The sequence below is a fragment of the Sciurus carolinensis genome, chromosome 19 (assembly GCF_902686445.1).
Source record: "Sciurus carolinensis chromosome 19, mSciCar1.2, whole genome shotgun sequence".
Taxonomy (NCBI): Eukaryota; Metazoa; Chordata; class Mammalia; order Rodentia; family Sciuridae; genus Sciurus; species Sciurus carolinensis.
Genome location: NC_062231.1, coordinates 21,902,555 through 21,918,972, shown reverse-complemented (window position 1 = coordinate 21,918,972; position 16,418 = coordinate 21,902,555). Strand labels below are relative to the sequence as shown.

Below are 16,418 nucleotides of genomic sequence, written 5' to 3'. Positions count from 1 at the left end.
GAGATGAAATGATGCTAGAGATTATTAGGGTTTATGAAGTATATCTAGATTTTTATAACTATTATAAAAATGATTCTGTGACAGGACATTTGTGTGTTCTAAAATCAATTGGTGAAAGATGATAGGAGAGAACTGAATTTCTAGAGTCTCAAAGCATCCCCCAAATATTAACAGCTGACCTTCACATCATTACAGAGACGTGTGGTCAAACTCGGTATCACCAACACCAGACAAAGTGACAGACCTGCTTCTCAGCATAATGCACTGAGGATAAAATATCACCTACATACTGTTTCCCTGATAAGTTTCTTGCATTCATAATGAAGAAATGATAAGAAGAAATTCAAATTAAATGGCCTCACTAGAGGCCATGGGGCACACCTCTAATCCCAGCAACTCCCAGCGGCACAGGAGGCTGAGGCAGAAGGATCGCATGTTGGAGGCCAGCCTCAGCAACTTGGTGAGAACCTGTCTCAAAAATAGAATAAAAAGGACTGGGGGTGTAGCTCAGAGGTAGAGAACCCCAGATCCATTTCCAATACCACCAAATGAATAAGTGAATAAATGACTGGTCTCGAATCTTGGTCAAAGTCAGTGTCCTAAAACACTATAGAGGATGAAGAAATTCTTTTCTCTACAAGAAAGACAGGACCAAAAAAAAAAAAAAAAATCACCATTTGATATATAATTGGATATTCAATCCAAGAAACTGAAAAAGACAACAAATAAAAATGTTCCCTGCTGGAAAAGTCATTATTGGCTCAATTGGGAAAATATGACTATAGTTTATATAGTAAGTGACTGTTGGCTATCAGTGTTCAAGTTGTTGGACTGACTGGTTGTGGTGTGGTTCTTTAGAAGAATATTATTCTTTTTTTAGGGAAACCTTTGTTAGATCCTTAGAATTATTATTTACAGAGAAGATATTATGATTTCTGTTATTTGCTCTCAAATAATTCAGAAAAAAAATGAGTAACGGAAGGAGGGAGGGGGTATGAAATAAAAACAGAAAACAGACGTCAGAGTGTTTACGTTGGTTCTCCATCAGAAGCATTCCAGAATCTGGGGAATCATACTTTTTCCGTAGGATGGAACTTCAAAAAAAAAAAAAGGGTCCAACCTAGTGGTACACACTTGCAATCCCAGCAGCTCTGGAGGCCGAGGCAGGAGGATCACAAGTTCCAAGCCAGCCTCAGCACCTTAGCGAGGCCCTCAGCAACTCAGCAAGACCCTGTCTCTAAATAAAAATAAATAAATAAATAAATAAAGGCTGGGCATGTGGCTTGGTGGTTAAGCACCCCTGGGTTCATCCCTGGCACCAAAATAAAAATAACTCACAAAACAAATAAGATAATAAACAACTGAGGGGAACCCAGATGATCAGTGCATTCTCTGTAGCCTCATCCAAATCATTACTTTTTGTATGTTATCTTAGATCAGTCTGCCCCGACAGTTTTAAAGGTTAATACATGTGCTTTATTCAAGAGCAGGCCATTGTAGATGCACAAACTGCTTTAGAATGGCCAGGTAAATCCATCCCTTAGCGCAAGGGTGGGCGTATGCCTTAAAGGGACACGTTGGTGACGGATCAGGTGGATTTCAGATTCCTAGGTGACAGGGGGTTCCCCTCCTGTGGACACTGGCTTGCCGTGTTACTGTATCATCCAGGGAAAGGAGAAGAGATGGTGTGGATTTGCCCAGGGGGTTCCCTGAAAAGAGCCCTTAAAATCCCCACTCGGAGAGAAACCTCACCTCTGCCTGTATCTCTGATGTGACTCTGTTCCAGAATTAAGGCTTTTCCTCTGTATGTGTGTATCCACTGGAAGGAAAGGAGGTGAGCCTGTTTTTCAAGACCTTAAGGAAGAAAAGAAATGTACCTTACTCATTGTCATTTCTGTGAGGATAGGTATCACCTCTTCTAATGAACTCTTGCTTTTTTCTTGGTGAAGCCCCAGGATAATCTTAAGGGACAAACTCCTCCTTTTCCTAGGCAACATCTCTTTCTCATGGGCTCCCTCCGCCTCAGAGCGAATGGTAGACGCTTTTCCTTTAAGAAACGCACTTAACTGGGACTCCCCTCCCCGGGAAGCCTGAACAGGGCTTTTTGAAGCTGATGGAAGAGTTGCCAAAGAATAAAACCAAGAGCCCTGCCGCCATCCACCTAGCGCCTAAAGTGCCCAAGTAGCAGAGCCAGGGAGTCCGTGGAGGACCACATTAGCAAAGAAGCTGATTATAAATAATCATGACCCTAGAGGATGATGAGAAATGCAGTCATCTTTTTTCTCTGAGCCAGACAGAATGATGTAGGGGCTGCAGAATAAATGCATGGAGTCTGAGAGGGCAGCGGAAGATTTCTTCCTCTCGTCGCTTCAATTGACCAGGAATGTAGTACGTGCTCAATAAATACTTGTCCAATGTGCAGACCAAAGCACCTGGCCACTGATTTCCTAATGAAAACCCATGAATTGGAGCATGCATTTCATTAAATCTCTTAAAACCATCTGCATTTGAAGGCTAAGATGAGACTCCCGATAAGGAACATGGACAGTTTTGGGAATCTATTTAGGAATAATCACAGAGACAGAAAGTCTCTGATTTGGAATTACAGGGAGCTCCATTTGCCTACAGGATGTGTTTGTTGGAATGATCGCAAGTAGGAGGGGGAACCAGAGAGGCTGGCATGACATTGAGTTTTTGTTGTTCTTCTATTTAGTTTGGGGAAGCCGTCTTCTAGAGAGTGAGGGCCATATTGAGCCCCTTCGTTGATTTGATGTTCCTGTGTAGTCAGGCCACTGATCATGGGTGTACGCATGGAGAGACTGGAGATTGTACCACAGTTTTGGCTTTTCAACTAGCTCGTTGTACTGGATATAGGGTAAATTTTAAAAATCTTTTAAATTTCAATTAATTTTTGTATTCGTTCTTATGTGTTGTATAGCACAATAGAATGCATTTATACATTTTGAGAGATGCGTACACAAACGGAGTGTTAATGTCTCATTTTTCTGATTGTACATATTGTAGGGTCACATGGGTTGAATATATGGTGATTTTTATAAACGCGTACTGCCAAGTCTAAAGTCAACTCCAAGGCAGAGACGTTCAGAGTCGCTTCTGCGGTAGTATCTAGAACAACCCCGTTTATGTGTGGTGCATTTTTTATACCTTGGTTCTCGGTGTTTAGGAATTCTAAATACAAACCCCTCAACAGGTTGCTCCTGGGACAGGATTTCCTAAACATATCTTGTGAACATAGCGGGCCAGGCACTGTAGAATGTTGAGTAGCCAGTAGCTACTCACTTCTAAGAACCAAAATTCAATCTGTCAAAACACTCTGTGTACGTTGGATGGAAAACCAGAAGCTTCTGAGGAAGAGGGCTTTTAGTTTCTTCTTAAGAAAACTGGCTCATGTCTGTTAGCCATCGTAAGAAGCGAGTTCTGCATCAAATGGGAAAACCCATTCCTAAAGTAATCTGCCCCCTCTTTCTCTACCCCTCCACAAACACTCACACTCCTAAAATCAGCAGACATGTTTCACTAAGTGACTTCAAATTTCTGAGCAGGTGGTGGTAGATAAGTGTGGAGGCGTCTTGCCATCATTTTCTAGTTTCTGGGTCAACTGGATGTCATTGTGACTTGTTTTCAGTGGAGTCCGTTTTAAAAGTTTGTGACCTAGGTCCCTGGGGGTCAAGGCCATGGGAATTGATTCCCTCTTAGAAATCAATATGGCTGCCTCCTTGGTCATGGAGATCCACACTTTCAGCCTCTTGATTTTATTACTGGCTCCATTGCTTTGGGTTAGAAAAGACAGTTGAATCATGGCTGCTGAGATTGTCATTCCGCTGGGTGCCCTGGACTGCAATTTCTAAACCATCGCCTTCTTTTGAAATTTTGTTCCCAGCTGGAGAAATGTCACAGTCGCCTCAGTTTTTGACTCTGACTTTTAGGGAGAGATGTGAGGAATAGGAAAATGTAACCGCTTGCTAGAAAGAGCAGTGAGCAATTGTATGCACATCTGGCAACATCCTGCGGAAGAGTCCGAAGCATTTAAAAATATCGATTAAGCCTCAACCTGTTGGGAAATTGTTGCCCTAACTATCATTTTGCCCCTAGATTTGCTGAGACTCAGAGCTTTATTTAACTTGCTGAATCTTGTCTTACGGCCAGAAAGAGACCTCAGGAGCCCCATTCCCCAGGTCCTTATTAGCCTTGACAGGCATTGTTAAAACTGCAGATTCCTACGGTCCCAAAGAGAAGTAGTGTCTTGCAATTTCAATGCAAAGTCTGAAACAATCTCTGCATGCCGCCGGGCTTCTGGTACGTATTCTGGAGCAAGATAACAAGTTCTACGGTTTTTGCAAAGATGATCTCTTTTGTTTCTAGTTACTAGTCTTGTTGATCTTTCCCCGCCTCTCTCAGCTGTATTTATTATGATGTTAATGTTGCCTATCACCTTTAAAAAAATAACTTTCCAGTTTTAGGTTTTCATTATGAATGACTTCATATTTTACATGAAATACATCTCAGGGGGCAATGTATGAAGAATTCATGTAAGTTAGAAATTATGAGTTAGCCATTGTCACCTACCATTAGAAACAAGCACCAATCACATGACGTCCCAGTGAATCTATCACATACCATAATCAAAGATGAATCAAAGTAATTACCAAGCAAACAGGGATTGAATAGAACTTAAAACCAATTAAACCATTTATTTCCACCGTACCACTGAATAAATACTTTAGTATCTTAATGTTCATCTTTTCATTTGCTTCGGCAATATGTTTGCTAATATGACTGAGATGCACGATTGTTATTTAATTAACTTATTTCCGTCAGCACCTCACACGTGCCATAGATGTGCTAAAGTCTCAATAATAATGAACCAGACAAAAATAACTAACATGAAATTTGTGCCAGTCACTTCAGAACTTACACCAAATTGCGGCTGTACCCGGTGAGAACAAGAGATGAGTCGTCTTACAGAAACTAGCTTGAGAATACTTGCAAAAACATGTTGAACCCACACAGAACAACTCAAAAGCTCAATAAAATTTGAGAAGAATTTAACTGGACAGTCTCCTCGTTCCCCATACTTGACCAACATACCTAGCTTGAAATATTGAGTGGAGAAAGGCCAGGAACGGATTTGGTAATGTGCATCTTGTCCTAAATCACAGGTCTTTCAGGAGAGTTATCTTCCTGCTTATAGAAGAAGAATGGCAAAAGCGTTGATCCTGTTTCCTTTTATCTCCTCAAGATTCCCATCGGAACCCTGAGATGGTTTGGGTTGCCTTGACCTTGATAAGACACAAGTAAACGAGCCCTGGCCGTAGACACCACCTTTCTCTGTCTTTGGATAGTAGGACTGTAAGAAAGTAAGAAGGCACGATCCCTGGTAAAGACAGGAAGGGTCTGCCCAGGTGGGCAGTGGGCACACACCTCTACTCCCAGAGACCCCGAGGCTGAGGCGGGGAGATCACAGGTTCAAAACCAGCCTCGGCAACTTAGCGAAGTCCTTAACAACTTAGCAAGACCCTGTCTCAAAATCAAAAAATAAAAAGGAAGAGGGGTGTGGCTCCCCTGGGTTCAATCCCTGGTATCCCCCCCCCCCCCCCAAATAAGACTCTGCCCAGAATAGCTCAGTGTTCTGCTCATTGGTACTGGAAAGCAAGACGTGGCTCTTCCTTCATCCGGATGCCTTTCTTCTCTCAGATAGACCCGGCTTGTGTACAATTCTGCCTCGCAGGTCTTCTTCCCATTATAAATGTATAAAATGCATTCTATACATTTACACACTTATAAAATACATTTTATGATACATTTCTGATGCACGCATTCAGGCTTTCTCACGACAGTGCTTCAGGGTCTCCAAAATGCCACCTACTATGCACTGGATCATAAGACCCCAAAAAGGCAGCAGAGACTCCCCACTCCCAAATTTGAATGAGTCAAAAGTGCGTACTCGGTGCCGGTTACGCTGGTGCTCATAAAAGGCCTATGAACCCTAGTAATGGAGATCCACGTCAGAGCTCCTCCAACAATAATAGAATGTCGTGTCCCAAGAGACGTCAGGGTCCTGGACCAAGACCCTTTATCGTACACATTATAAAACCGAGACTCAGAAAGGTGCAGTGTCCTGTGACAGAGCGCTTATTCTTGCAGCACAGCGAGGATTGTAGCTCAGATTCCTGACTCCTTAAACCCGTCTGCTCCTGTCACATTGACTCTTTAACGACCAGCTATTGGGCATGTGTGGCCCAACCGCACCCTATCGCCTGGGTGCCTCCACTAACCTTTTGATGATTGACATGCAAACTGATTTTCCTTTTTTCAGAAACAGAATATTTTGCCTCCCTAACCCAGACTCGCTCAACTAAGGTCAAATTTACATAAACAAATGTCTTCAGGGGCCCAAAGGTAGCTGCCTGGGCAAAGTCAAGAGTGGTTCCATTTTGATAAAGTGCAGGAGACATGTCCAGTTTAAAAATATTTTTTGAAATGACAGAGTCTGTCTCTTGCCACATGGAGCTACTGTGGAGACTCCCTGCGTGCAATACCAGGCAGACCTCCTAAAGAGGAGGACTGTTTGGTTAAACCACCAGAAACCTCATCAGAAGCTACTTTTAGGATGCAGGGAGCCCAAGAACCTGGAAGACCCTCTGCCTTGCCCTGGACTTGGGGTGCTCAGTGAAGGAGCACATCTTTAGGGATATAAAATTCCCCCATAGAGACCGGCCTGAGTCTAGCCAGCCTCCCCAGAGACTAAACCAGCAAAGAATCTCCATGTCCACATTGCATCAAATCTGTAGGGGAAATAACGGCTGCAGCCTGCGGCAGCCCTGGGAACCACTGAGAAACCCGAACAGGCAGACCAAGTGGTAGGTCAGACCTCACCATAGGTACCACACCACCAGTGTGAGTCTCTTTCTGCAGCGGAGGAATTACATAAATGGCCCGCTGGGAAGGGATCCCTAATCTGCACCCCTCCCCTGAAATCTGTGAACAGCTGCGCGAGTCTCTGTGCATTTGTGTAAAGGTTGAACACCTTCTTGGATTGGAGAGCCAACTTCCTAATCAGGCTGGATGTGAGGCGAGCCAGTTGGAGATGCATGCGAGGCGCCCCGGGAACGTCTTTGATTCATGCGCTAATTACGTCGATCCTTTGGGGAACACAGCCACGAAGCTGGGTCCTCCTTGATTAATGCTGGCGGAGCGCCATGCAGCGCACAGCAGAGAGCAGCGTCTCTAGTCCCGGCTGAGAATATGGTCCCATTATCTCTCAGCTGCCTGAGCAATGCATAAGGGCCTGTTCTGCGCGGATGATCGGTGTAGTAGCAGCGGGGACTTGCTGAGAGCTGAAATCTCTGTTTGATTTGCTGTAACGTGTAAAGCGAAACTGGGACATTTTACTTTACGGTCTGTAAGTACCAGGGTTTGTGTTTTTCCCCCCTTTTTTTCCTCCCTCCCAGTTCCATGTGGATGTGACTTTGCAAGCAGCATTTGATTTTCTGTGCAATTGCTCTTTGTTGAATCAAGCTGGTGAGACAGAGTGTAATCTGTTTAGAGCTTGCTGTGCCTGTCAGATCTCTTATATAATTGATTCATACAAGCAAATAAGGGACCTTTCAGAATGCTTTTGTCCAAGTCGGAAATTATTGCTTTGGTTTTTAATTCAGATGCATGCTTAAATTATCTGTGGTGTCCAGGATGCGTAGAGCGGATATTTATCTTTTTTCTGTACCTCTGGCCATTGCAAGAAAAATGTAAGACGGATGTATATGTAAGGAGATGGTTTTACATGCACGTCTGTGTAAAAGAAGCTTGTGTCAGAATTTCCAGCTTTAAGTTTATTTTTTTGCTCTCTGCTGCCACTAAGAAATGCACAAAAAAGGAAAGTTTCTCTTGCTTTTCACTCGGAAGCTGTTTGCAAACTTTGCAGAAAGGGAACGGGCACTATTAGGAATATTTGCTCACATAAACTGTTCCTTTTCTTTTTTTATTCTATGGGATAGTGTCTAAACACAAGGATCTGTGTGTTTAGCACGGTACTGCTTTTGAAAGTACTGTCTTTAAGAGGTGATATAATTAAAAGAGCATAAACAGCACTTCAAATCTAGGTTCACCTATCTTTTCTGTATCCTCCAGTGCAATCTATGAAACTGATATTTGTTATTCATGCACGAGGACCTGATCATGAAAAGACTATTAGAATTTAATATCGTTAATAAGATTTGCATGGGGTCTTGCACATGATCAATGCCTTCCTGAAATGAGAGGTCGTTACCAATGCAGAAGGGATGTGTGGATTTTTCTGTCTGGATTTTCCTCAACTAAATATAAATCGCACTCTTCTTCCTGGATTGAAAGTAGAACCACTGAGCTGTTGCAAAAATAGAATTTGAATAAAAGTCTTAGAACACTTGAACCAATGGCCAGCACTGACGTAGATCAAAGGGAACTTGAAATCGTTCACACCTAAAAGGCAGGATCAAACCCCACCCTGAGCTTGAGAGCATGGAGCCAGAGGATCACAGGGCGTCCAGAGTGGAAATCCAGTTTCCCTGAGCAGACGGCTAGTCTCAAGGCAGGGGATGTACGCAGACTGTGAAGTTGGGAAGCGTCTCAGAGCCGGTCCTCTTTGGATTTGCTTGGGATGCTAGAGAGAGAGACTTGAAATCGGTGGTCTGCTTGGGCACAGGAAGGCTGAGAGCTTGAGGTTTGGAGGGAAAAAAAGAAACAACTGATCAAGGTGGTCATGTTTTAAGAGTCCGACGAGAAGAGAAATAGGTCAGTGAGTGTCCTCCGTGTGTGCATTTTACAAATATTTGACTTCTGTCTGTGTTACGTAGTAAATGCTGTGTTACTATTTCGAGTTGTGCTTTTTTTGGTTAAACTGCTGAATCTTTTTTGTTGTTGTTGTGCAGGATAGTTTACTTTCTGTGGAGGACTGTTCTCCTGAAAGAGTTGACTTTGACCTTCATGTTCCACTCACATATTTTGAAATTTCAGCTCAGGTCTTAGGATGGCGTGCATTTTTGCAGCTGGTGGCCACGGTGCTCAGAAAGGCATCTGCAAGCTCCATAGTGTGTTTGTAGGACTTTAGAAATGTTGTGGGTCATTTTCTAAACAATCGGGACATCACCTCCCTGTAGTGTTTCATCTTCAGGAAAGGGGATTGAGTGCTGTAGGGGTGGGTTTAGGGTCCTCTGGCGTGACAGATGGGAAAGCCGGATGGGTTTTACAGACACACCTTTTAAGAGGTGCTTTTAAAACCACGGCGACTGAATTGGTCTTCAAAATAAGTTCAAAGTGCTATAGAACAGAGTGGCAGACAAGCCCTGCAGCTTCCTAAACAGCGTGGCTCTGTTGGCATGCTGCAAATCCCTCCAGCAAACCTGCAGCGGGATCTGTGCTGCCCCAAGAACAGCACCTGCTGAGCTCCTAGAAGGTGCTTCTGTGGACACGTGCAACGAAGTCCTGCACAGAGGAGCACGTGAACACGGAGCAGAGCCCCAGCGCTGGGGGCCTCCAGCTCTTGACAAACTGGTTTTGCCTCCCACGGCTCTGGGTTAGACCCAAAGGGGACTCCATGTCATCCTCAGCCGCATTCGTAAGCAGGTCCTGTTTGCTCGCAAATTGTAGCCCAGCTTCCCTTTCACAGGCGGGACCCATAGATCAAAGGTAAGAAAGGAAGTTCTGGAAACTGCCTCCAGAATAAGATTAAAAAGTGAACTATGGTCAAATGAAAAATGTGAATTTAATAACCCTAATAAGTTGGATGATTGCAAACATTAGCAAGCCTTCTCTCCCTGCTGTCAGGGCACACGATACAGATCACCCCCCGTGACAGCAGAAGCTTGAGTTAGTCTGCTTTAAGTTGCTGGGCTGCCTCCAGCAAGCTACTTAGCCTCTCTGTGCCTCGTTATCCCCCTGTAAAATGAAGTATGACTTCAGAGATGCTTTGTAAGTTGAGCAAGTGTAACTCATGACAACTCTTCCTAACCACTCACTTCTAGAATGTACTGGGCACGCACCCAGGGACTGGGCAAAGTGTGATCCTAGTCAAACATGGAAAAGACACTTTCATCTGCTATTCCTCTTTTCTTCTTCCCTTTCTCTGCTGTGATTGCATTTACTTAGTCTTACACATGTGTGTGCAAAAGAGACCCTGAAAGTTAGTTATGAGTATGTATATATTGTATATACCATGTCAGGTTCCTTTTCTCTCTCTCTCTCTCTCTCTCTCTCTCTCTCTCTCTCTCTCTCTCGGGGTTGAACCCAGGGGCAATTTACCTCTGAGCCATATCTCCCCAGCCCTTTTTATTTATTTATTTATTTATTTATTTATTTATTTATTTATTTTGCAATAGGATCTTACAAAATTGCTGAGTCTGGCCTCAAGTTTTTGATCCTCCTGCCTCAGCCTCCTGAGTTGCTGGGATTATGGGCATATACCATCATAGTCAGCTACCACGTCAGTTCTTAAAGTGAAATAATTACCCTACATTCTGTGTTGAAGGTGATCAAGCAAAATTTATTCTCATGTGTTATTAAACTAACAATAGTCCATTTTTAAAAATAACCCCCCCCCAAAATTCAATGAGTGTCCATTTCAACCTAACAGGAAATAAGAGTTTTATTTTGATAAACAAAATAATAAAGTGCACCAAAGAACCTTGTTTCACCCCCCCAAGATATTGTTATCTTGTTAAACAATATTTTGAAAATGAAAGTCACAAGTTATTTCATTCAGAAATAAATATGTCTGAGACCGCATCGTTAAGTAAACAATGTTTTTGGAATTTGAGTAAGATAAGAAAATCATTGTGTGGGCCATTTTTTCTATGATCATTTCTGGTCATCTCTGAACTGTTTATTGCTAGATAAGTCTCTTAGTTAGAAAGGATAGATGGCCAAGTTCCTAAAACCATAAACTAAATGATTCTGGTTCTTGAACCCACTTGTGAATAGACTTCCTTTGACCATCTTCACAGCAAGTACTGAAAGAAGCTAAATGAGTTCCTGAATTTATATTTGTACAACCCATAGAGTCGTGTTTTTATTTCTTTCACTATTAGGTGAAATAAAAACACGTTGGGATGGCACAAAATTATGAGAGACCAATATCACGCTTAACAGCGGATGACGTATATGCTTATATAAATATTTTTTTAGCATCGAGCATATTCTAAGATGGATGTTAAGTGGCCATTTGAAAACAGTAATAGTTTTGATGGCTTCATTTTCTTCCAGATCAGAGTGGTGTTATGACAGCCTTTTAAATGTAAGCTAGAATATTCATTTTCCTCTCCATTTTTGCCATTTGGAAATCTCTGTGTGGCTTACTACTCTGAAGTATGAATATTAATGTCATTCCTTATTGAACTTGTAGACTGTATTTGATGTAATCCATGCAGAGTATAAAATTAATTTTTCACATCTCATAAAACCGGGTAGCTACCCTGGCTTTTTTTAGGCTTCTGGCCTGTCGTAAGTAGACTCAGTAATGTGAGATAATTTCTCTGTTTTATAGGCACGCATCTTTCCATGACCAAAATGACTTTTGTACTTAAGACAATTTCAATCCAAAGAATATGATGGTGACAAGTAGCGTTTGATGATTTGCGGCTCTCGGATTCTCGACTGTAAAGTTAGTAGGTTCCTCCAGGGCATGACTTTCGGTTGCAAACCAGTACATCTGAGGACTTGAGATGTTCAGTTCAATATCACTTGGTTAACAGCCCACCTGGTTTATCAGACTGTGTTATCGTGTAGTTAGAAAGGTAAAGTTGTAAACCGGACTTAGCTGTGGCTTCCTTCCCACCCTCTGCCTTTGTGCCCAGGAAAGGGATGTTGAGACCTTGTGAATTTTAGCATCAAGTTTCTCTGTTGTTTCACGAGCCGAGTGGAAATGATTTAATATTGAGAGCAGCCCATCAGAAGAAGCTGCAGAGGAATAAAGTGTTTCTTATGGCTAGTTATAAAATGCAGAACTCTACATTCTGAAGATATGACGGAATTTAAAGAAGCTGACTGTGCCAGGCATCAGATTTAAGGCTTTCCAGAATGAAACCCTAGATCACTGGGTAGAAATTTGTCTGCCCTGCAAGCAAAAATAGATAAATAAATAAAAATAAAAATAAAAAATGTAAATAAGGATGTAGAGGAATAGGTCTATAATGGTTGAGGGAGCTGTGGTTTCAGGCTGCTCTGGGAAATTGTGGTAGGAAAGTAAAAAACAGCCCACGTAAGGCCCTGGGAGTGATTCCAGAGGAGTTGGCTTAGGTTCTGGTGTGTTTCTGTGCAAAGGATTAAGAAATTTGGATCAATGAAGAGATCCAGAGAACAAGGACTGTTTTTGGCACTTGACCGGACTGGCTGACAGGCTTTAAAAATATAATTATCTTAAATGAAGTGGGTATCATGGCTCAAGAGCGAGATTGCCTCATCTTAATGAGGATTTCTAGAGGAGCACATGGGGATCGTCCGTCTAGTTGGGTGGATGTTAGTAAACAAATATCTGTGGAAATTCTCTGCGCTTTCCACAGGTTGCTAGGAGATTGCCTTGAGCCTTTCTCCTCCAGTTCTTGGGTTTTGATCCAGCCCCTTACCCTCGGCTTATCTCTATCACTCCAAATCCCCAGAGTCGATGGGGTGGAGAGCCTGATTCCAAGGAGGTTGCTTTTATGAAATTACTCCTGTTGTCCAGGAAGGAAATCTAAAGTTCTTCACGGTGAATGGGATGTACCATGGTCCTGATGAACTTCTTGAAATCATTTCACTTCATTTTCTTCCCCCCACCAAGCATCCTGTCCAGAGCAATAGGTTTGGATCTCCCAAACATTTGCACATGGAACCTCGCCTACTGGCGTGAACCTGTGCCTGAGTCATGTCACGGTCATGTGCGAAAAGGCAGCCTTCAAGCTGGTTGCAATTCTCTACAGATCTTGTGCCTTGCAGACTGGCCAGCCGCTCCCACACCAGCCTAACATCCCATGGCAGAGGTGGAAGCAACTACCATCCCCCAGAACAGAACAAATTATGTGTTCAGACCCGGTCCCTGGCATCTTGAGGACCTGTGTGTTAAGTGTGAATCTGGTAATTTAAAGCGTGTGACTCCAACGCCATGCAGCTGTCTGGCGGTGTGCTCAGAGAGAAGACTAGCTCGCAGCAGATTTAGACTGACAGGCTCCTTCCCCCGGGGCCGTCCTGCCTTCTGCCTCTCCCCGAGGGATCCACAGAGGTATCGGGTTGATGGCTGATCTTAACCTCTCTTGTAGTATTATATTTCTTGTTGAAAGTACCTCTGGTGGCGTGCGAGTACATTTAACAGATGCGAAAGCTTTAAAAATGACTTTACTTTGGAATGATTAGGAGGAAAATGGTTTTTCTTAGGCTAACAGGTAGGCAGGGTGACCTAAGATGGGTACAGATCTCTGGTGTTCATCCAGGACCACGACTCAATGATACATTGCTTGCTATGGGGATTCCCACACACACCGCCCCCCTGATTATTTTCCATAACATGCAAATACTATTTTTTGAGGTGCTCCTGTAAAGGGATAGACTGAAATATTTTGCTTGAGAAACTTTCTTGGTTTTGCGTCTTGCAGTCCTCAAACTCAAAATCATCTGCAAGATGCAATCAGGGGCATGTTTGAAAGTTGACTGGAGGCCCTAAAATTTCCTCAAAACTAACTCCCCAAATTTGAAGCAAATTCCTCTGGTGGAATATTTGATAACGTTCGTTTAGTATCCAAATAGGCATTTCCATAACTACGTCAAAGAGGAAAACGTAATTGCTAGATAGAACTGCTTCACGCCATGCTAAGTGGATAAACTTGGAAAAAAAATGTTTTGGGATAAGCAACTTGAGAAGTGATTCCTGGAAGCAGCAGAGCTGGAGACTGTGGCCGGCCAGGGAGGTGAAATGTGATCTTCTTGTGGTAACTGGTGGGACCTGGGAATTAAAGGGACAGAAAACATGAACAGAAGAAAGCACAGAGATTTTTACATTTTTACACGGGGGGCCCTCATGTGACAATGAAATGGCAAAAATCTAAACGCTTCTGTGTCAGGTTGAATCAAGAGAAGCCGTTGTGGAGAAGTGACCACCGTCTGTGTGGAGGCAAAGGGAAGATAAGCGTTATTTCAGCAGGTCTGTTACAGCGTTCCCAGGTCTTGGCAGCTTGCTCCTGCTTCAGGGAAGCTGGCACAGAGAAGCTTTATCAGCTTCTACCAAGAAAAAGGAAGGTCTTTATACCCTGTTTGCAACCTGCTCTTTCTCAAGTGTTTTTAGCTAAAAATAAATAAATAAATAAATAAAAATAAAAAATAAACAGAAGACAAAACGACAACTCATCTAGTGAGAGATCTAATTGTGACTCGGGAGTTGACCCGGTGTCATGATACCAAACAGAAGGAGGGCTTCTCCGGGGAAAGGACCAAACAGGGGGTTTGGTGCCATGAGAACAGGGAAGCAGAAGAGTAGGATGGAGACACACACACACACACACACACACACACACTCGACTGGGTAACATCAGCTTGACTTTTTTTGTAAAGGACTTGCTTATTTAATGACCCAGGTAGACTGGAGTCTCCTGATTTCAGGAAAACCTGGTTTCTTTGGGGGATCTGTGTCCTTAAGGTTCAGTGTGACCGTGTGCCTTTAGCACGAGCGACTTCGTTTTGGTTGGGTCTGGTCTGTTGGTCCTCGTATCAAAGCTCAGTCCAAAAAAAAAAAAAAAAAAAAAAAATGGCCTCCCATTGCTTTTGGTTTAACAAGCTGAAGTGGCATTTGGGGGTTGGACCCGGAGGTGCTTTACCACTGAGTCACATCCCAGCCCTTGGTGGTCTTGCCAAGTGGCCGAGGGTCTCACTATATTGCTGAGGCTGGTCTCAAACTTGGGATCCTCATGCAAAGTGACCTCATTCCATAGGGTAAATCTGCCACCCCTGGCATGTGACCCTGCCCCACCCTGACTCCTTCCCGTCTCTCCCAGCATGGCACTCGACCCTTGGGTAAAGAGTGATGTGAAATCATTAAGCTTTAGGTCTGGCTGGCTGGGCTGTATAGACTGTCGCCTGATCCTCTTCTGCTAGGTCAGAGGCTTAGCCACCGTAGAGACACGCCTGTGCCGTGACAAGGCGTGGAAGCACGGGTTTCCAGAGCTCTGGACACTCTCTCCCTGGCAAGAGGGTATATCTGACATATTCTATCCATCTGTCATGAGGCTAGGACTCTGCTGAGAGGCAAGAAGCCCACAGTAGAGTCTGCAGAAACCAGACAGAAAGCATGACCCAGGGAGGTAGACCAGTTGTCACACCTTGGGGAGTCTTAGTTGACGTCACTGTCATGTAAGATTGCGGGCCTGGTATTACCCCCTCTCACACATTTCAAATATTACTGTTTATTTTTTTAAATATTTGAAAGCTAAACCCAAATCCTTAGACAGCCAGTTTTCAGCCTCTATTGGAGGCTAAGTCAAGGTGTCTCTCATTGAGGACTAGAAAATGTCAGATGCAAACATAGAGTGTCTTGTCCCCTACCAAAAAGAGGAAAAGTACTTCAGTAGTCTATCTGTGTACTTTTAGGATAAGAACCTAACAGGAGAATGAAGCAAAGCAAGGATAGTTTAGAAGCCTAGTAGGACTCATTAATTGTCAGTTTGCAATGGTCAGATTTAAAAACTGATGTTATACAAATACTAGTGGCAACGTTGATGATACAGGATTCGATACATAAACATGTTTTCCCATACCCTAGGAATCTGGTTTAATAAAATACAATTGTATTTACTGGTTTTACTAAGATATTTAATGTCTTTATCTTAAAACTGTAAAGTTGCCAGTCATGAATATGTCACTGTTGAAAGGGATAAGGTGGTCATTTTTTTCTCTTTTGAAACTGCACGTGGGTATGCACTGATTAATGAAGCAAATGGAGTCTGCCCATGATTCTGTCACATTCAAGGGATAAGAAAGTTGGATTGCTTTCCACTTGTTTTTGACCACAAGACGCAACCTAAATTCTGTTTAGTATTACGCTAGACACTTTCGGAGTTGTGTACGGTAAGGAGACAAGGAATACGGTAATTCGGTGTTGGAGCGTAGTCATTGTCCTCGTATACCTGGGCAGCTGATGGAATCAACAGTGGCTAGTCTCCAGCGTGGCCAACCTAGACTCATCCACTTACTCTACCATCTTTTATTAAATCCCTACTCTTCACTCTATTCTTGGGTACAGGGATTCAATCTGAGCCAAACAAGCATAATGTCATTTTCCTTATCGAAGTGTGTGCAGTCTAATGGGCTCTACCCCTGAGAGGGAGAGGAAGGACAGGTTCAGGTACCTTGGGCCAGGTGGCAGGTTTTCTCTCTTCTCACTGTTTCCCTTGGGCTCTTTCCTCCAG

General features: G+C 43.2%; 1 protein-coding gene across 3 annotated transcripts in view; it reads left to right on the top strand.

Annotated features, from left to right (window-relative positions):
• Cntn4 (contactin 4) overlaps positions 1-16,418 on the top strand; it is a 968,730-nt gene that overhangs the window by 409,479 nt on the left and 542,833 nt on the right. The window contains exon 1 of one of the 3 annotated variants that reach the window (XM_047534795.1): positions 7,315-7,423. The exons of the other annotated variants lie outside the window; for them this stretch is intronic. The gene's annotated coding sequence lies outside the window, so the exon portion shown is untranslated. Of the gene's footprint in view, positions 1-7,314; positions 7,424-16,418 lie in introns of those variants that run through there. 3 annotated transcript variants of the gene reach the window in all.